This window comes from Dipodomys spectabilis, unplaced genomic scaffold, assembly GCF_019054845.1.
Source record: "Dipodomys spectabilis isolate Male_0828 unplaced genomic scaffold, ASM1905484v1 ptg000512l, whole genome shotgun sequence".
Taxonomy (NCBI): Eukaryota; Metazoa; Chordata; class Mammalia; order Rodentia; family Heteromyidae; genus Dipodomys; species Dipodomys spectabilis.
In genome coordinates, this window is record NW_024871189.1 from 985,594 (window position 1) to 1,003,467 (window position 17,874).

The window sequence follows — 17,874 nt, forward strand, 5'->3', positions numbered from 1 at the left end:
GTGTGTGTGTGTGTGTGTGTGTGTGTGTGTGTGTGTTGCCAGTCCTGGGGTTTGAACTCAGGCCTGGGCACTGTCCCTGAGCTTCTTTTGCTCAAGGCTAGACTCTACCACTTGAGCCACAGCACCACTTCCAGCTTTTTCTGTGTATGTGGTTCTGAGGAATGGAACCCAGGGCTTCATGCTTGCTAGGCAAGTGCTCTACCACTAAGCCACTTTCCCAGCCGCTGTTGACAACATAATCAAGAACACTGAAATGTTAGAAGTCACGGGGCTCCCATGTGGCGTGGTTGCTGATCTGACATTGGGTAGAGCCCCGAGTTTCTGTGGCTCTCAGCACAGGGAGGAGGTGTCATGTGGCTGAGGTCACCCTCCCTCACAGGACCGCTGGGCAGGCCTGGGGCCATAGTACTTCAGTGGGCTGTGCCCTGTGTGCTGGTCGTGGCCCTCTGAGAAAAGGCAAATCAGCCAAGAACCACTTATATTCTTCTAGGCTCTGGGCATGGAGGACAGATCTTCCTGTCTGCAAAGCCTCCTTGTGGGTACCATTCTGGAAGGCCATCCCCTTCAGGTGTGGCCAGCAAGGACACCAGGTAGAGATGCTCACTCGGAAGCCAGTAGATGTGACATGCTAGGGTCAGGTGCTGGCCACCTCCTTGGCTACTGGGTCATGTTAGTGGTGCTGGGTTTCTCTCCCCAAAGCAGCCTCTGTCTTCCCCTGCCTGGTGCAGCTTTGCATCTCACACCCTCTTGCATGGAAGTCGAGCTTCACTTCCTTTTTTGGTATCCTCTTGTTGGAGGATACCAAGGTTCTGTGGCCTGGACATCCCAAGTGGTGGCTGTGTGATGGAAGGGGCCAGGCTGTTAGAGTGGGGCAGCGGGGTGAGAAGCCCTCCAGCGTGGGCTGAGCCTTGTGGTAGATGGTGCTCTAAGGCCATATGCCCGCAGCTCTCATGGCTCTGGGGGGAAGCTTTCTCCTCTTGTGCTTGAGGAGCCAAGGGTGCGGCCAGAGGGCTACCCAGTGCCCGCTGAGATCACGCCTGCAGCCTGAGGTGGTAGGCAAGGTGGGTAGGGCAGTGGGTGATCAGATCTGGCCACGCGGAGATCCTACCCCTGAGCTCCTGGGCCAGTCTGTGGGAGTTTAGAGTTGGTGTCCTCTCAGCTCAGCCTGGCCGGCCCCGGCCCCCTGGGGGATGACATGGGGTTGGGTGTGAGCCCCAGTGTCCTGGGCTGAACCACCAACTGCCTTGTTCCCGTGTCCCCACGCAGAGGCTGAGATGCCGGCTCTAGCAGAGACCCCACAGTAAGGGTTGGTATGTCTGAGACAGAAGAGATCCTAGAGCGTTTTCCTGGCTAGTCCTTTAGGGTCTGTGAAGGTGAGGAGTCAGAAGGCTCTGGCTCAGCCTTGAATTGGGGAGCTGCTTCCTGTGTGGGATTTTTGAAATCTGTCTTAGGGCTGAACTGGAGAGTGAACTGGCCAAGCTTGTTCAGGGCTTTTCCTTGTTGACAACTCTTAGTTCACCCATTTCCACGCACAGTTCAGTAGAAGTTGCAACCATTACCTTTATCTAGCTCACACTTAATCACCTGAAAAAGAAAACCATACTATTTGCAGTCCCTCCCTCATCCTCCTGGTCCCCAGAGTTCCACCAGCCCTGGGAAACCCTCACCTGAGCTTTCTCCATGAACACCTCATGTAAGAGAGTTGTGCAGCATATGACCTTGGTTGGCTTTCACTGACATAACAGTGGTCACCGTCTGGTAGCATGTGTCAAAACTTGGTTCCTGGTTATGGCCAATAATACTCCATGCTGCATGGGCCACATCCTGTCTGCCCATTCCTGTTAGTGGACATTTGGGCTTCTGCTTTTTGGCTCTTACATATAGTGCTGCTGTGGACACGGATGTGCAAGTATTTGCATGGATGGGCATTTTGTTTTCTCTGGTAATATATCTGAGAGTGGAATTGCTGGATCAAATGTTGGAAGTTCAATTTTGATGAAAACTAGTTTGCATACACCCTTGCTGTCTATGACCATCTTTTCCGCTTCCTTCTCTTCCTCCCCTTCCTTCCCTTTTCCTCCTCCTTCTTTTTTGCCAATACCTGGGCTTGAACTCCATCCCTAGTACTATGTTTGCTTGTTCTGCTGAGTCTTAACTGCTGGAGCCTTTTGTCTTGCTTTTTGTTGGTTATTTTGGAGGTAAGAGTCTCAAGGATTTTTCTACCCAAGCTGGCTTTGAACTACAGTCCTCCAGATCTAGCTCAGCCTCCTGAGTAGCTAGGATTATAGGCGTGAGCCAGGATTCTTGGCCTGTTCTTTTTTTTTTTTTCTGGTCCTGGGGCTTGAACTCTGGGCCTGGGTGCTGTGTGCTGTCCCTTAGCTCTTCAGCTTAAGGCAAGTGCTCTAGCCACTGTGCCACTTCTGGTTTTCTGGTGGTTTATTGGAGATAAGAAATCTCACGGAGTTTCCTGCCTGGGCTGGCTTTGAACCAAAATCCTCAGATCTCAGCCTCCTCAGTAGCTAGGATTAACAGGCATGAGCCATTGACGCATGAGCCATAGTTGTTATTTTTTTTTTCTCCAGGTCTTGGGGCTTGAACCTTTATGGCCTGGGCACTATCCCTTAGCTTCTCTGTGCTCAAGGCTATCACTCTACCACTTGAGCCATGGTGCCACTTCTGGCCTTTTCTGTTTATGTGGTACTGAGGAATGGAACACAGGACTTCATGCATGCTAAGTAAGCACTCTACCACCAAGCCACATTCCCAGCCCTGGCCTGTTTGTTAAAACTATGGACATTGTTGATTCCTTGGGGTCTGTGCTATCCCTTTGCAACATCCAGTATCACAGTCATAACTTTTGCTGAACTCAGTGTACAGTGTTTATGTGATGGTATGTTGTCTTGAGAGCAGAGACCCACTGTATGTTAGGACTCCTTGTTTTTGCTGCATCACTGAGGAATAATGGAAGCATGGGGAACTGCATGGCATGGGCCTGTCCCAGTGCCAGGGACAAGGTGGGAAATGTGTCCATTCCTCCCACAGTCATGGGCTTTTCCTTCCATCCCTCTCCACCTCTAGGCACCCACCTACCTGCGGGCATTGGAACAGTACCTCCTAGGTGGACGTTGTACCTCTTGAGCCATGCCCCCAGCCACTGGCCTTTCTGTTGCTGGTACTTAGTGTTTGCCGGGGTTGGTGGTGTCATGCAGTCATGCGGTCAGTTTTCACGTGATTGCTGTCCAGCCTTGCCAGGTCTACACACACAGTACAGTGTTGGAGGCCCTAGTGACTGAGCATGGTTCTGATGCGGTGCTGCTGGATGATGTCCCCCTGGTGTCCCCCCGGCGTCCCCCCGGCTGTCCTCCCTGGAGGTGCCACAGCCTGTTCTAGTCTGTTCATGGCTGTTTGGGGTATTTCCAAATTTGCATTTCCCTAATTAGAGATGTTGAATATCTTTTCATATGCTTATTTGCCATTTGTTTCTCATTAGTGAAATGTCAGTTCACATCTTTCCCCTTCGTTTTATTTGGGTTTTCATCATCTTGCTGATTGATGAAAGTTCTCTATGTTGAACATAGATGTCCTTTGTCAGGTGTGTAGTTTGCAAATATTTTCTAATTGGCTTTTCAGTTTGCAAATATTTTCTAATTGGCTTTTCATTTTTTTAACAGGTTTTCTTTCAGCGCTGTAAATGGAACCCAGGGCCTTGTGCATACTGGGAAAGTGCTCTATCATGATGCTTGGATTTGTTTTTCCCAGTCGTGAGGCTTGACCTTGGGGCCTGGGTGCTGTCCCTAGTCTCTTTGTAGCGCTCTACCACTTGAGCCACAGCTCCACTTCTGTCTTTTTCTGAGTGGTTTATTGGTGAATAAGAGTCTCACAGCGTTTCCTACCTGGGCTGGCTTCAAAGTGTGATCCTCAGATCTCAGCCTCCTGAGTAGTTAGGATTATAGGTATATGTGAACCACTGGCACCTGGCTTTTATTTTTTTTGTAGGTTTTTTGTTTTTTGCTACTACCAAGGCTTGAACTCTGGTCCTGCAATGCTCAGCTTGCAGGTACACATCTAGTCCTCTTACACTTGAGCCATACCTCTCTTTGCTGGTTAATTGGAGATGAAGTATCTTGGAGGTTTCTGCCCAGGCTGGCTCAGAATCACTACCCTATAGGTCTCAGCCTTTTCTGTAGTTAAATTACAGTCATGAGCCTTTGTCCCCAGCTACACAGTGTTTTGTAAACAAGAGTTCAGTTTTAATATTGCTTACTTTAATTGTTCCTTTTGTGTGTCTTTTTAATATGCATTGGAGGTCAAAGCTAGGATGTTGCATTTACTAGGCAAACACTCTTCCACTGAGCCACATCCCAGCCCCCGCTGACACTTTTACTTTGTCAGTCATGGGGCTTCAACTCGGGGTCTGGGCTCAGAACCCTGAGCTTTTTCACTCAAGGATAGTGCTCTGCCGCTTTGAGCCACAGTGCCACTTACAGTTTTCTGTGAGATGAGTCTCACAGATTTTCCTGCTTGGCTGGCTTCAAACGTGACCCTCAGATCTCAGCCTCGGGAGTATTTGGATTACAGGTGTGAGCCACTGGTACCCAGCCCCTGGATTTTTATGGTTAGGACTTATTATAACTTGGTTTTCTCTGAAATTCTTTTTTGTGTGTATGTATGTGCTGGTCTGAACTCAGGGCCTGGGCACTGTCTGACCTCCTTATTTTTTTGCTCAAGGCTAGCCCTTTTCCAGTTGAGCCAAAGCTCCACTTCTGGTTTTTTGGTGGTTCATTGGAGATAAGAGTCTCACAGACTTTTGTGCCTAAGCTGGCTTTGAACCTCGATCCTCAGGTCTCAGCCTCTTGAGTAGCTAAGATAATAGGTGTGAGCCACTGGTGCTTGGCTTCTCTGGTATTTTTAATGTTCTTCATTTGCTTCTGTTTTGATTTCTGGTTTGTTCCCAAACCTGCATACTTGCTCTTGTACTCATTTTTGCTGTTCACTGGGTTCATCTGTTGTTTGTTCCTCTTCCCCTTCACAGTCCCGTCTTCCACACCTCTGGGCTACCTGGCTGTGTGTGGGGATACCTTCCAGGTCATCTGGCCCCCCTGCCCCAGGGAGGTTCCCTGTTCTCTGGCTCACATGTCTTCTCTGTTCCTGACTCCCTCAATTATGGGAATGTCTTGTTTTCCTTTTAAGTTTTTTGAGTGGGGAACTGAGGAATGTGTGGAGCTTTGTGGATCCATGGATGTTTCCTTACCTGACTGGTGTGGAATTCCAGGTGGAAAATGATTGAGCTCAGATGTGAAGGCCTTGCCTTCACTGACATCACTGTGCTTGGTGCCAATTTCTACAATGTATGTGAGCTTGGTTTTCTTCCCTGGAAGATTTTTTTTTTTGTTATTGTTTGTTTTTGTTTTTGTTTGTGCTGGTCTTAGGGCTTGAACTCAAGGCCTGCACACTGTCTCTGATCTTTTTTTGCTCAAGGCTGGTGCTCTACCACTTGAGCCACAACTCCATTTGTGGTTTTTTGATAGTTAATTGGAGATAAGACTTTGAACCTCCTTCTATGATCTCAGCCTCCTGAGTAGCTAGGATTTGTAAATATGAACTGCTGGGCATCCAGTCTCCTAAAAGCGCTCAAGACCTTTATCTTAGGCATTCTGAGAATTTCTTTGTTCAGGGGTCGGACTGGAGGTGAGGGGGCTGAACACTGTCACCTGATAGTGGAGACAACGTGTAGTCTAATGGACCACCAGAGTGGTGGTCTTGGGTGAGGAGGACGGGCACTGCTGGAAGGGCTCAGGGGAGCAGCAGAGGTGTGCCCACAGTTAGTGAAGTAAACATAAAGTGGGAAAAGCCTAGAGGCAAGTGGGCTGGTCTGGGAGGCTGAGTTTCTCCAGGGCCTGTAGGAATTCTTAGGCCTTAGGCTATTGAATGTCAGTTATGGAAAAATGGATTCATAGAAACGACTTTTATTGTCTTAGATCCAGCTATGCAGCAGGTGCCATGTATTTTCACTGCTGTAGAATATTCCATAAACACATAATTAACCATCTGCTTCTCTGTTCGCCCTTTGAGGAGCAGTTGAGTTATTCTCAGTGGGTTTTGCAGTTCTTACGAGCTAGTCCGTGGGACTGTGAGGCTCAGTTCCTCTTGCAGGACAAATGCCCCCAGTCTTTGTGGCATTTTGCACCAGCCACTTGTGAAATACCTCGAGGAGGCATATTCAGGGTGAGGCTTACTAGTTTCTCTGAGAGTTTTGCTTTATGTAGCTGTAGATTGTGTTGCACATATTTTGTGCACTTTTATCTTCAGTCTGATGAGCTGGACGTGATTGTGAATGGCCTTCTCTAGACCGGTTAGTCTCACTTCAGCTTTTGTTGGTGGTGGTGTTTTGGCTCCTTTCCAGACTGTAGCTTTGTCCATCATGCCACTGCCCCAGGATGGGAGGGTATGCTGTGACATCCGCACTCTCTTGGGGGTGGATCAGAGCCCTTGAGCAGGGGATCTGAGGTCCTCCCAGATCGGGTGTGGAGGTGCTCTGTCCAAACCAGCCCTCTGCTGGACCCTAGGTTGTTTTAGTAGTTTAATATCTTGCTCACTTCCTCTGTCTCCTTTTCTTCCTCCTCGTTTTTCTTTTTGTGAGACAAGGTCTTGCTGTGATGCTCAGACTTGTATTGAACACCTGGGCTCAAGCAGCTGTCCTCCCCCACACCCTCCCAAGGAGGGGGGACTGCAGGTGTGTACCACCTGTAATTTTTGCCCCTGGTTCTGGGGCTTGAACTCTGGGCCTGGGCGCCATCCCTGAGCTCCTTTCGTTCAAGGCTAGCCCTCTACTACTTGAGCCACAGCCCCTCTTCCAGTTTATTAGAGTAGTTTATTAGAGAGATAAGTCTGGTGGCCTTTCCTACCTGGCTGGCTTTGAACTGAGATCCTGACAGATCTCAGCCTTCTGAGTCGCTAGGATTACAGGTGTGAGTCACCTGTACCCAGCTCCGCTCCACCTGTAGTTTAATCTTGGTCTAGTGACATGATCTTGACTGCCAGCATAGTGGGGGTCCTGACGGCACCCTTTGCTGCTAACGTCTTTCCCAGGCTCCTCCCTGGGTCCTGTGGCTGTGCAGGAGCTGAGACTGGCGCTTCTTCCTCCTCAGTCGCTGCCCCTCCCCTCCCCCTTTCCATTCTTCTGGTGTTCCCTGCCTTTTCTTTCCCACCCCAGCATCCAGTGGTTCCTGCTCTACTCCCAAGGCAGACAGTTCTGTTAGATGGTGAGGATTCCACCATACCCGCCCTCAGCTAGCGGCTATAGACAATGCCCTGGCTCACTCACCCCGGCGTCTTTTTCCCTTTGATCCCATCTTCGTCTTTTCCTATGAGTGCTGAGGGTAACAAGCCACACCCCAGTGTTAGCAGCTACATGCTTGGAGAGGGACCCCAAGTCTCAGCAGACAGTGCTTCCTGTGGGCTCAGCCATAGCAGTGAAGGCTTGGGGAGTCACTCTTGCTTCAGACAAGCCTCCAGGTTGCCCTTTGTTCCTTTCTCTCCTTTGGACTGAGCGAATAGCCCAGGCAGTGTCTGCCTTTGGTCCTGTTGGTCCTGTTGGTCTCTCTGTACTCGAGCTCTGACCTCTCAGCCAGAGAGGCAGCCTTGAGCTTTGGGCCTGCAGACACATGGAGGGAAGTTCTCTCATCTTCACTTGCAGTGGTTTTTCCCTGCAGTGAGGAAGTCTTTATAGTCGACTCTCAGAGCTTTGCTTTGATATGGCGGGGAATGGAGGGTGGCTCTGAGTTCCAGCGACTTTCCACAGCCCTTCTTCTTTTCTTTTCTTTTTCTTTTTTTTTTGTTGGTTATGGGGCTTGAACTCTGGGCCTGGACACTGTTCCTCAGCCCTTCAGCTCAAGGCTAGTGCTCTACCACTTGAGCCACAGCACTACTTCTGGTTTTCTGGTGCTTTTTATTGGAGATAAGAGTCTCACGGAGGTTCTTGCCTGGGCTGCCTATGAACTGTGATCCTCAGACCTCAGCCTCCTGAGTGGATAAGATTACAGGCGTGAGTCACTGGTGCCAGGCTTCCACAGCCCTTCTGATGCCCTAGCCAACAGCTGCCCACTCTCCTGTCTGTGTGTTGGCTCTGCCTCCCCAGATCCTCAGCTTCTGTCTGTCTAGGCACGCCCTGGTGCCATCCCCAGCTTCCAGCAAGTTAATTGCATGGGTGAGCCCTGGCGTTTTCACATGGCTTTGATCTGTGTGTCCTCGGGGGCGGTTTCTGCTGCTTCTTCAGTCTGACCAGCAGCCCTGGGTAATGTGGCTAGGTGGCCAGGTCTGAGACTCCAAGCCAGTCACTGTCCTGTGGCCTAGGAACCTGAAGGGTAGCATGAGAGAGGGCAGTGGACCCTGGGGAAAGAAGCGGTGCTGGGCACTGGTCCCAGTTCCCACTGGGACTGTGTTCCTGTGCTCATCCACTCGGGGAGCTGGGACTCGGAGAGACTTGACTGCAGCGACTGCCTCCTGTTTCTCTCTCCTGCTTCTCTCTGTTCCATGCCGTTGGCAGTGGCTGGCATGGAGGGACTGGCACAGAGCTGTAGGACAGAGGGCAGGCAGGCAGCTTGCCTTGCCAGGGTGTGGAAGCTCCATGGATGGCCTTCTGGCGCTTTGTGTATATGGTGGAGGGTGCCTGTCCAGTGGGCTTCACCACTAGATGTGCTGTCTGTCTGTCTCCCCTCGCCCCCACTGCAGGCTGCAGAGCTAAAGGCATCCCACTTGCTGGGTAGCTGTCTGCAGCTAGATGCCTCTGGCTCTCCAGCCCAAGAAAACCAGGTATGCAGAAATCAGGGTACACCTGAGTTGGCCAGTGAGGAGAGACTCCTGATGCTTGCACACCTTGGTCCCCGCACTCTGCTAGAATCATCCAGGTGGAAGAGAGCCAGGTAGCCTGTCTCAAGCCCGTCCCTGGTGTGGTAGAAGGGGTGCCATCACTGGCCCGCCCGCGCCAGGCGCCCGTTTGCTTTATGTGGCTGAGATGCCCGTGGAGACAGCGTCTGTCTGGAGGCATTGGCTGTGGAGGTGTTTGTCGCCCACCTGGTGAGGATGTGCCCAGGCTGGCAGCAGAGCTAGGCCATTGTGCTCAGCCCTCGCCTGTCTCTTGAGGCTTCTGCTGTCTTTGTGCCCTTTGATGGGCTTCTTTGTTCCTGCCGGTGGCTCTAGCACACTTGTTTGTGATCACAGGGCATGTGTGTGCATGCCAGGTGCCCCAGGCCTGGGCCCTGCTGTCTGTCTGGCTTCCCTGGGCACCTGCAGGGAAGAAGAGCTCTTTGCTGGGCATTCAGACAGGTGATTTCAAGCTGGTCTGAAATTGTGAGCCACAGGATTAGGGGTGGTCTGGCTACCCCTTGCTGTCCACCCTGTTACTGAGTCTCCCTCTCTCCCACCTGTGGGTCTGTGGGAGGCAGGCGGCAGCGGCTCTCCCACATCAGCCTCATCAGTGGCCCTGGGTGATCTCGTTCTGTGTGGTGTCTCGGAATATGGAAGGGGCAGGGAGGAGAGAACACTCTAGCTTGTGTCACCTGCAGGCCCTTCCAGTCTGTGGCTCCTGTTGTTTGAGGCCATGTTCCTGTCTGCTGGTCCTGCTCCTCCAAGCTGGGCAGATCTATCCATGCCTAGCCAAGCATGAGAGCGGCCCAGCCACAGCGGGAGGCCGTGTTGCACCTCCCTTTGGGCACATGACAGAGACTGTGGCAGTGGCACCTGCTGTCAGACCCTACCAGCGGGGACCCACCTTGCAGACTGCTAATCCTCCTGACAGGCACCGTTCGGAGGCCTTAATTAGATCTGCACAGCAGGGGCTGTGTTGATTTCCCATCCACAAGGAGCTTGGCTTCAAGGTCCTGCCTGGCACTGGTCCTCTATGGCAGCTGGCTGCCTGCCCTCCACCTGGTCAGCTGCAGGGGAATGTGCCTGGCTGTGCCCGGCCTGCGTGGAGACTCTCTCTAGAGCAGAACTCTTGCTGCAGCCTGCTTTACTACCCCTTCCCAGCTCATGGCCCCACGCTCCCCAGTATATCGCTCCTACACAGGAAGTCGGGGCTATGCAGACACCACGGAAGCAGCAGTGAGCCCAAATGGACTTCACACAGCCACTTTTCTGGGGTCTTTCCACTTCACATGCTTTATGCGATTGTGGAAGCAGCCACTGGGCAATTGGGCAGCCTTCTCTCTCAGGTCCTCAGCCCAGCACAGGCGAGGCCTGGGGCTGCTGCAGGTGAGCTCCGCTTGGTTGACCGGTACTCTGGTGGGGGGGGGGGGGGGGGGCTGGCCTTCGCTGCCGGCTCTGGTCCTGCTAAAGGCTGATTGAGCCTTTTTCAGCAGAGATTAATGATGGACTTAATTGGATTTGCTGGGCCCTGGGCAGCAGTTCTGTGATTGCAGGGGAGCTGTGGCGTGTGGCCGTGTTCCCCAGCATTGGGTCTGTTCCGTGGGGGGAATATCAATAAGGATGCAGCGCTGCGCTGGTGTCCGCAGGACCACTGTTCGGGTGACTGGTGGTTTCTGAGCAAATAAAGAGGACTGTCAGCTTGCGGTTCCAGCCAAGCCACTTCCTGACAGTTGAGGGTGTGCTGACTGTGGGGCAGGCGGCATCAGGGCCTGGGCTTTGTGTGAGTGGCCAGTGGTCTCTTCCAGTTCTGCTTCTGCTTTGAGGAGCAGCCCAGTCCTGACCTAGGCCTTCGGGCTGTAGCAGCGGTGGGAGGCACTGAGACCCGTTGAACCTCATTCCCCTGGTAGCAGTCCAAGGCCACCAGGGAGACTCAGGCTGGAATGCGAGTGTAAGGCCTCCGCCGTGCTGTGCAGGGGACAGCCAGTATGCCCCTGAGATGCCAGGGCTGCTGGAGGGCTCAGGAGGTCCTGCGCAACTCCCCAGCCCTGTGGCTGGCCGTGTGCCCCAGCTAAAGGTCTACTGACTACCTGCTGTGCGTCCTGCTTCAGTCCTGTTCCCAGCCAGCACAGCGGGGAAGAGGGTGACCAGCTCACTCTTCATGGTGCCCAAGGCTGTGAGGTGCTGGCCACCTTCACAGTAGCCTTGGGTGTGGGCTCCTGCTAGTAGTAGGCAAGACTCTGCCTTCCCCGGGGTACAGGTCCCTGTGGGGGTACCAGATGTTGGAGGGAGCCCATAAGACAGAAAGTCACCACAGCAGCCTGAGAAGCGAGGGCTTGGGCTCCCCGGTGGCCTCTGTTCTCACTGTGTCACCAGCAAGCCAGCGTGGGGAGCCGTCCCAGAGGAGGTGACCGCAGCACGTGACCTGGGGCATCACAGGTAGGCACTCAGAGCCAGCCCTCACCTTGACGGTGTCTTCAGATGGCCCCAGTGGCAGGCTCAGCACACAGCCTCTCCTGGGCCAGGGCAAGACTGCTTGCAGGACTGGCCTGCGAAGGTCTGTTTGGCTCCATATTCTGTACAGCCACTGTTGCAAGGGTGATGACTCGTGTGCAGGGATGGCTCTAGCCAGGAGGCTCTGCAGTTCCCTTTCCAGGCTCGGTTTACGGTGAAATCTGAAGACTGGAGAAAGTGGTTCGTCACATAGTTGATCTGGGGTCACAGGAAGGGAGCCCCAGCTCTCAGGGGTTCAGCCCATGGGCCTCCTGTCCTTGCCTCCTGAGCCTAGACTGCAGCTTCTTAGTTGTGGTGCTGAGTCCTGGTGGGGGGGCTTAGAGTTCCCCTCCCACGAGGTGCTGAGGCCCCCACCTGAGAAGGCCCCGTGAGAGTCTCTCCTCTTGTCCTTGGTACATGTTGTACACTGGAAGCAGCTCTTTATTATAATTGTCCCCAGTGGTCACACACAGGTGGTTCCATGACTGGAGAGCAGACAGGGCCACACGTCCTAGGCCAGCACTGAGCCTTGGCTCGCCCAGAATGGACCTTTAAGTTGCGGCAGTCTGAACTGTCTACGTATCTCTGAGCTGTGGTCTCTGACTTCTGCCAAATGGTGCAGCTAGCAGGGGTCCCAGGACAGATTTCAGGGGTGTTGAGGGGGAGTTTCCAGGTCTGCGGCACCTTCTCTGTGGGATTTATGAGCCAGGAGGGCCTGCTCGGCTGGGCCTGCGTGGCGGGCTCTGCCCCAGTGAGGGACTGACTGAGCCTGGCTGCTGGCCAGTGCATTGCTGGATGGTGTTGAGTCCATCTCCGTTCCACAGCCCAGGAAAGTGTGCTCAGGGCTCACACAGAGTCTCTCTGTGGCCGGCCGTGGAAGGCAAGTTCACCCAGAAAGACCACAGCGGGCTCCTCTCAAGCCTTGGGCTGGCTTGGCACTACAGTCCTTAAATTTCAGCATCCTGAGTAACTAGGATTGTGGGCATGGGCTGGCGTTCACTCCCTCGGAAGACATTCAAGGGGCCCGGTTGTCTGGTTTGCTCCACCAGGCGAGCTTGGTCACTGTGTGTTTTGAATTGGCCAAAGTGGGGACATAGCCCACTCTGCCCTGTTCATACCTTAAATTTTGCAGCTATCAGGCTGAAGGATGGACAGACAGGACTGAGGTCCAGCAGGTCCTCCTAAGATGAGCTCCCAGTGGATGACAGGCAGGGCGAGGCCTACACAGGTCTCCCACTGCCCAGTGAGGGTGGGAAGGACTCAGATCCAGAGTTCCCCACGCCTCGCTTGGTGGCCCCTTTGCAGCAGCCCACCTTCGTCACCCCATCCGGAGGCACCACTGAGCCAGAGCCTTGAACCTTCTACAACTCAACAGGCAAGGAAGCCAGCAGCCTGCAGATTCTGAGATGTGGTAGCCTCCCAGATGCTGCTGCCTAGCCAGGTGACACTCTCTAGGTACGGGAGTGAGCCGAGGAGGCTGTGTCTGGTGGTCCCGAGGCCCGTTGTGGATAGACCCCAGGGGACTCTCCAGACCTGGTTTGGTTCAGAACACCGCCACCACCATAAGCATCGTAAGCACCCCCTCTGGTGTCATCACCATGGTAACAGGCATTGATTTTTCTGTGGGTTACCCCTGGCCACATTCCACTCTGGCCTCTTAAGTAGGTGAGAGAAAGAAGCAAGTCATCCCAAGGAAGACACTTGAGGCAGGGCAGCAGAGAGGAAGGCGTGGAGTGGGTCCCTTGAGCACCTCAGCCCGGCTCTGACTGCGCCGTGCCTGGCAGCCCGCCACTGACTGTCTTCCCCTAATGTAGAGCTCTACATTTGTGCCTTGTTCGGCGCATGCTAATTAGCTCTCCGAGGTGCCTTTCTGCTCCGGAAGCCACCAGAATAATTGAGCATTATGGATATTTGCTTCAGAAGGTTCTGGAAGGTGATGTGTGTTCATAGCCAAGTTTCAGCAGCTGACCCTTTGGCTCAGACTCTTCTGACCCTGGTAGGGAGGGTGGCAGCTCTGGCACCTCCGAAGATTCCCAGGGACAGAGCGCCCACCAGGGACATGCCATAGCCGCAGTGCTCCGCTCCCTCCCCCCCCCCGGCCACGGTTTGGGGACTCAAGTCCAGCTCCAACAGGGCTGGGGCCAGGCGCCTCCTCTCCACACCCCGCAGCTCCATCTGGGCTTGTTTCCAGCTTGTTTTCGGGAATGCCAGCACCTTGAAACGGGGCATGGTGGGGGGGCCTTCCCTTCCACCACGGGCCAGCCCAGTCCCAGGGGGCTCCCCCATGGTCCTCAGATGCTAGCTAGGCAGGCTGGGATCCCGCACTTGGAGATCCAGTTCCTAGAACCTTTGGGGCTCTGGCACGCATTCCACCTGCTCTGACCAATGCCGCCACCTCCCAGGCTGCAGGCCTGGCAGGATCTAGGGCAGGGTCCAGGAAAGAGGCTCAGACTACAGGCCTCAGCTTATACATGTCCTGGTTCTTCAGCTCCTGCCACTCTGACAATAGAGCAGGTGGCATCGGAGCTGAGCCTGGGATTTATAAGGCTGGCTAGTGGCCCCCGCCAACTCTTCCTCTGCTCTGAGGAACAGCCCAGCCCTGACCCAGGTCATCCTCTGCCTTATGCAGTCAGGCTGTTGATTCCGACTCCCTCTCCACCATCTCTCCCCTCTCCACCATCTCTCCCCGCTCCACCATCTCTCCCCGCTCCCCCCCCCCCCCCCCCGCCCCATGCTGCCCAAGCAGGGGCTCAGAGGCACTAACCCACTCCCTAGGCCTCCTCTACCCAGGGGTCTGCATTTCCACAGTTTCTCAGGTTAGCTGCTGCCTGAGTTGCCTCCTGGGCACCGATTTGGGAGCCTGCCTAGCCTTGGGGGGCCCAAGTGTTGGGGGGCCTGAGCCTGTAGCCCAGTGAGTTCTGGGTCACCCCATTGCATGTGGTGAGTCCTTGCCTTACGTGGAGTGTGCCCAGCCCTGAGATCCAGGCGCACCGGTGTTTCATCTGCCGGTTGGCCTCTGGGCCCCGTGTGGGGCCCCAGCTTCACCATGCCGTCAGGTCAGGACTGGACTTTTTTTTTGTTGTTGGTCGTGGGGCTTGAACTCGGGGCCTGGATGCTGTCCCTCAGCTCTTCAGCTCAAGTCTAGCGTTCTACCATTTGAGCTACAGTACCACTTCCGGTTTTCTGGTGGTTTATTGGAGATAAAGGTTTCACAGACTTTCCTGCCCAGGCTGGCTTTGAACCGAGATCCTCAGATCTCAACCTCTTGAGTAGCTAGGGTTACAGGTGTGAGCCACCGGCACCTGGCTAAGACTGGACTTGTTCACAGACTTTTTCTGCACCAGTAGAATTGCCATCCATGCTCAACTTGGGGTCCTCTGTGTGTGTGCGCCTCTGAGCACACACACACGGATGGGGCACACACCCACCCGTGTGCACAGGCACATACATGCACACGTGCCTTATTCTGAGGTCTGCAGTGGTACCTACACAGGTGAGGGTATAATGCTGCACATAATGTGCAGGTCCCAGGCTCCCGTCTCCACTCTCTCTCCGCTGCCTTCACAGCCTTCCAGCTTCACGCTCCTCCTCAGCTTCTTGTCATCTGTATATTATAAGAACATGGTGTAATTTCGGGGTGGGGGAAGCAGAAAAAGGCCTGACTATTCTAACATGCCACCGTCATGGAAGGTGCCACGTGAGTGGTGGGGGTGGGGTCCTAGACTAGAGATCAGAGACTCCCAGCACGGGAGGATTTTGATCCAGATGCAGACAAACCCATAGTTAAACCCTGTCTGTAGATTTGCAGTTCTTTTGGATGTTGACCAAGTCATCCAAGCTAGGATGTGCTGTGCCCATGGTGTTGGGGCTCCCGTGAGGTGCCATGGAGGGCATCAGGATCGTGGATTAGAGGAGGGTGCTGTAGCCTGCCTGAGTACTGGGTGGTGGTGTGAGCATGTGGCTCAAGTGTCTGAGACTGAATCTTGGCTCAGAATAAGGTGCGTGCGTGTGTGTGCGTGCGTGTGTGTGTGCGTGCATGTGTGTGTGTGCGTGTGTGTGTGCGTGCATGTGTGTGTGCGTGCGTGTGTGTGCGCGTGCGTGCATGCGTGTGTGTGCTTGTGTGTGTGCGTGCATGCGTGTGCGTGTGTGTGCGTGTGTGTGTGCGTGCGTCTGTGCACACGTGTGGTCCCTGTGCTCCCCATCCATGCGTGTGTGCTCAAGTGCACACAGCTTGCCAGTATGCATGGTGGCTTGGCCTTGGGGAGCTGTGTTCTTGCAGCGTCCCGTGGGTTGCAGAGGTCGGCTGCGGAGAACGCGTTCAGTCTTCTGAGTCACAAGGCACAGAGAAGGAAGGCGGCAAAGCCATGCTGTCTGCTCTTTTGATCTCCTGGTGGGTTCTCACGGTGTCCCTGGACCTGTTCCTGGTAGCTCCTGGGTGAGGCTGTAGCGCCTGCCTCAGACTCAGACTCACCCCCAGCTGTCTCTAGTGTGGTCAAGCCCTGCTGTGCTGCATTCCGCATCCTGGTGACTTCCTGGTGCTTGCTAAGTTCAGGCAGAAGGTGGGGTTCACACCTATACTGCATCTCCATAGGTGCTGCTCTGTGCTGCCCATGGCCCTGTGCTCAGCTGCAGATATCCTTGGAACCCTTATGCCTGGCCATACCTCCCGCTGCCTACCCCGAGCTTCTAGATCAGAGGAGTCTGAACAGGGAAGACTTGCTCACACGCACCCAAAATCTGAACTAGGAGAACCCAAAAACGCTCAAGACCTGCTGCTCTGGGTGGGCTGCTGCCTCCACTGGTCTTCCCAGAAGCCCTGAAAGCAGCCAAGGACCAGAAACTCCTGTGATACCACCATGTCACAGTGCCGTCTGCCATCCTGGTCCTTACCTTGGGCTGTGCCCTGTGTCCTTTGAGCAGGTCTTGCTCATGCCCTTGTGCCCAGCGGAGGCCCAAGCACTTCCTCAGGCTTCTCCCCTGCCACTTGTGTGGGGCTCGCTAGGACGGGGTGAGTCACGGTGAGAGCTGCTGGGAGCCCCACTTCCCATGGCCTGTACCCCAGGCCCAGCCGCTCCTGGCCCTTGCCCTGGGGAGCAGGTCCTGCCCTTCCACCTCTGCTGCCGCCACCATCTGTACTCTCTCCTTTCTTCCTGTTTGTAGACGTAGGATCTCAACTTCCCAGCCTCCAGATTGCCTAGTTCAGACAGTTTGGAAGAGCAGTTGGGATTTTTTTTGGGGGGTGGGGGGTGGGCCTGGGCGCTGTCCCTCAGCTCTTAAGCTCAAGGCTAACCCCCTACCACTTGAGCCACAGCAGCACTTCCAGCTTTTTCTGCTTATGTGGTGCTGAGGAATGGAACCCAGGGCCTCATGCATGTGAGGCAAGCGCTCTACCACTGAGCCACCTTCCCAGCCCCTGGTTTTTTGTTTTTTTTTTGGTTGTTAATCTTGTTTTTTCTTTTTGCGGTGAAAATGAATAAGGAAGATAAGTGGTATGGCAGAGCCTGGGTGCCCCTCTTGCTCTGGATCCCAGCACCTGCCAACAGGTAGGTTAGAGACAGTCAACAGGAGGCCTCCCAGTGTGGCCGAGTGCCCAGCCTTGGGGGAGCGCAAGCCCTTCACGTCCCCAACCCACCACATCCTTGCTCCATCTCACCCAGGGACTAAGACTTGCCCTGGGAAGGAAGGGCAGGAGGCTGGCTGGGTGTCTGGTGGGGGCTGCTGACTTAGGCTCCTCCTCTCTCCAAGGAGGGTACTGACTCCAGTCTGGAAGAGCACCACCAAGCCCAGGATGAGTCTCCGGGCTTCTCACATGGGTTTCTGGGGCTGCCTGAGGTGATATGCCCCACAAGGGCCCTGTTTGCTGGTTGGCTTATATGTGGGAGACCCTCAAGAGCATTTAATCAGGCCAAGTGCAGTGTTGTAATCTCAACTACTCAGGAGGTGGAGATCAGGAGGACCCTGATTGGAGCCCAGCTCAGGTAAAAAGTGAGATCCTACCTGAACAAAAACATCAGGCCTAGCCAGGCACTGGTGGTTCACGCCTATAATCCTAGCTACTCAGAAGGCTGAGATCTGAAGGTCTCAGTCAAAAGCCAGCCCAGGCAGGAAAGTCCATGAGACTCTTTCTTTCTTTCTTTTTTTTTTTTTATTGGTCGTGGGACTTGAACTCTGGGCTTAGGTGCTGTCCCTGATCTCTGCAGGTAGGCGAGCGCTCTACCACTTGAGCCACAGCGCCACTTCTGGTTTTCTACTGGTTAATTGGAGGTAAGAGTCTCACGGACTTTCCTGCCCTGGCTGGCGATCCTCAGATCCCAGCCTCCTGAGTAGCTAGGATTCTAGGCGTGAGCCACCAGCACCAGGCCCATGAGACTCTTATCTCCAATGAACCACCAGAAAATCAGAAATGGTGCTGTGGCTCAAGTGGTAGAGCACTGGCCTTGAGCTGAAGAGCTGAGTGACAGCGCCCAGGCCCAGAGTTCAAGCCCCATGACCTACAAAAAAAATCAGGCCTGATGCTAC

General features: G+C 54.2%; 1 protein-coding gene across 9 annotated transcripts in view; it reads left to right on the top strand.

The window, feature by feature from the left end:
* Positions 1–17,874, top strand: part of Baiap2 (BAR/IMD domain containing adaptor protein 2) — a 164,335-nt gene that overhangs the window by 18,113 nt on the left and 128,348 nt on the right. The gene's annotated exons all lie outside the window — the stretch shown is intronic.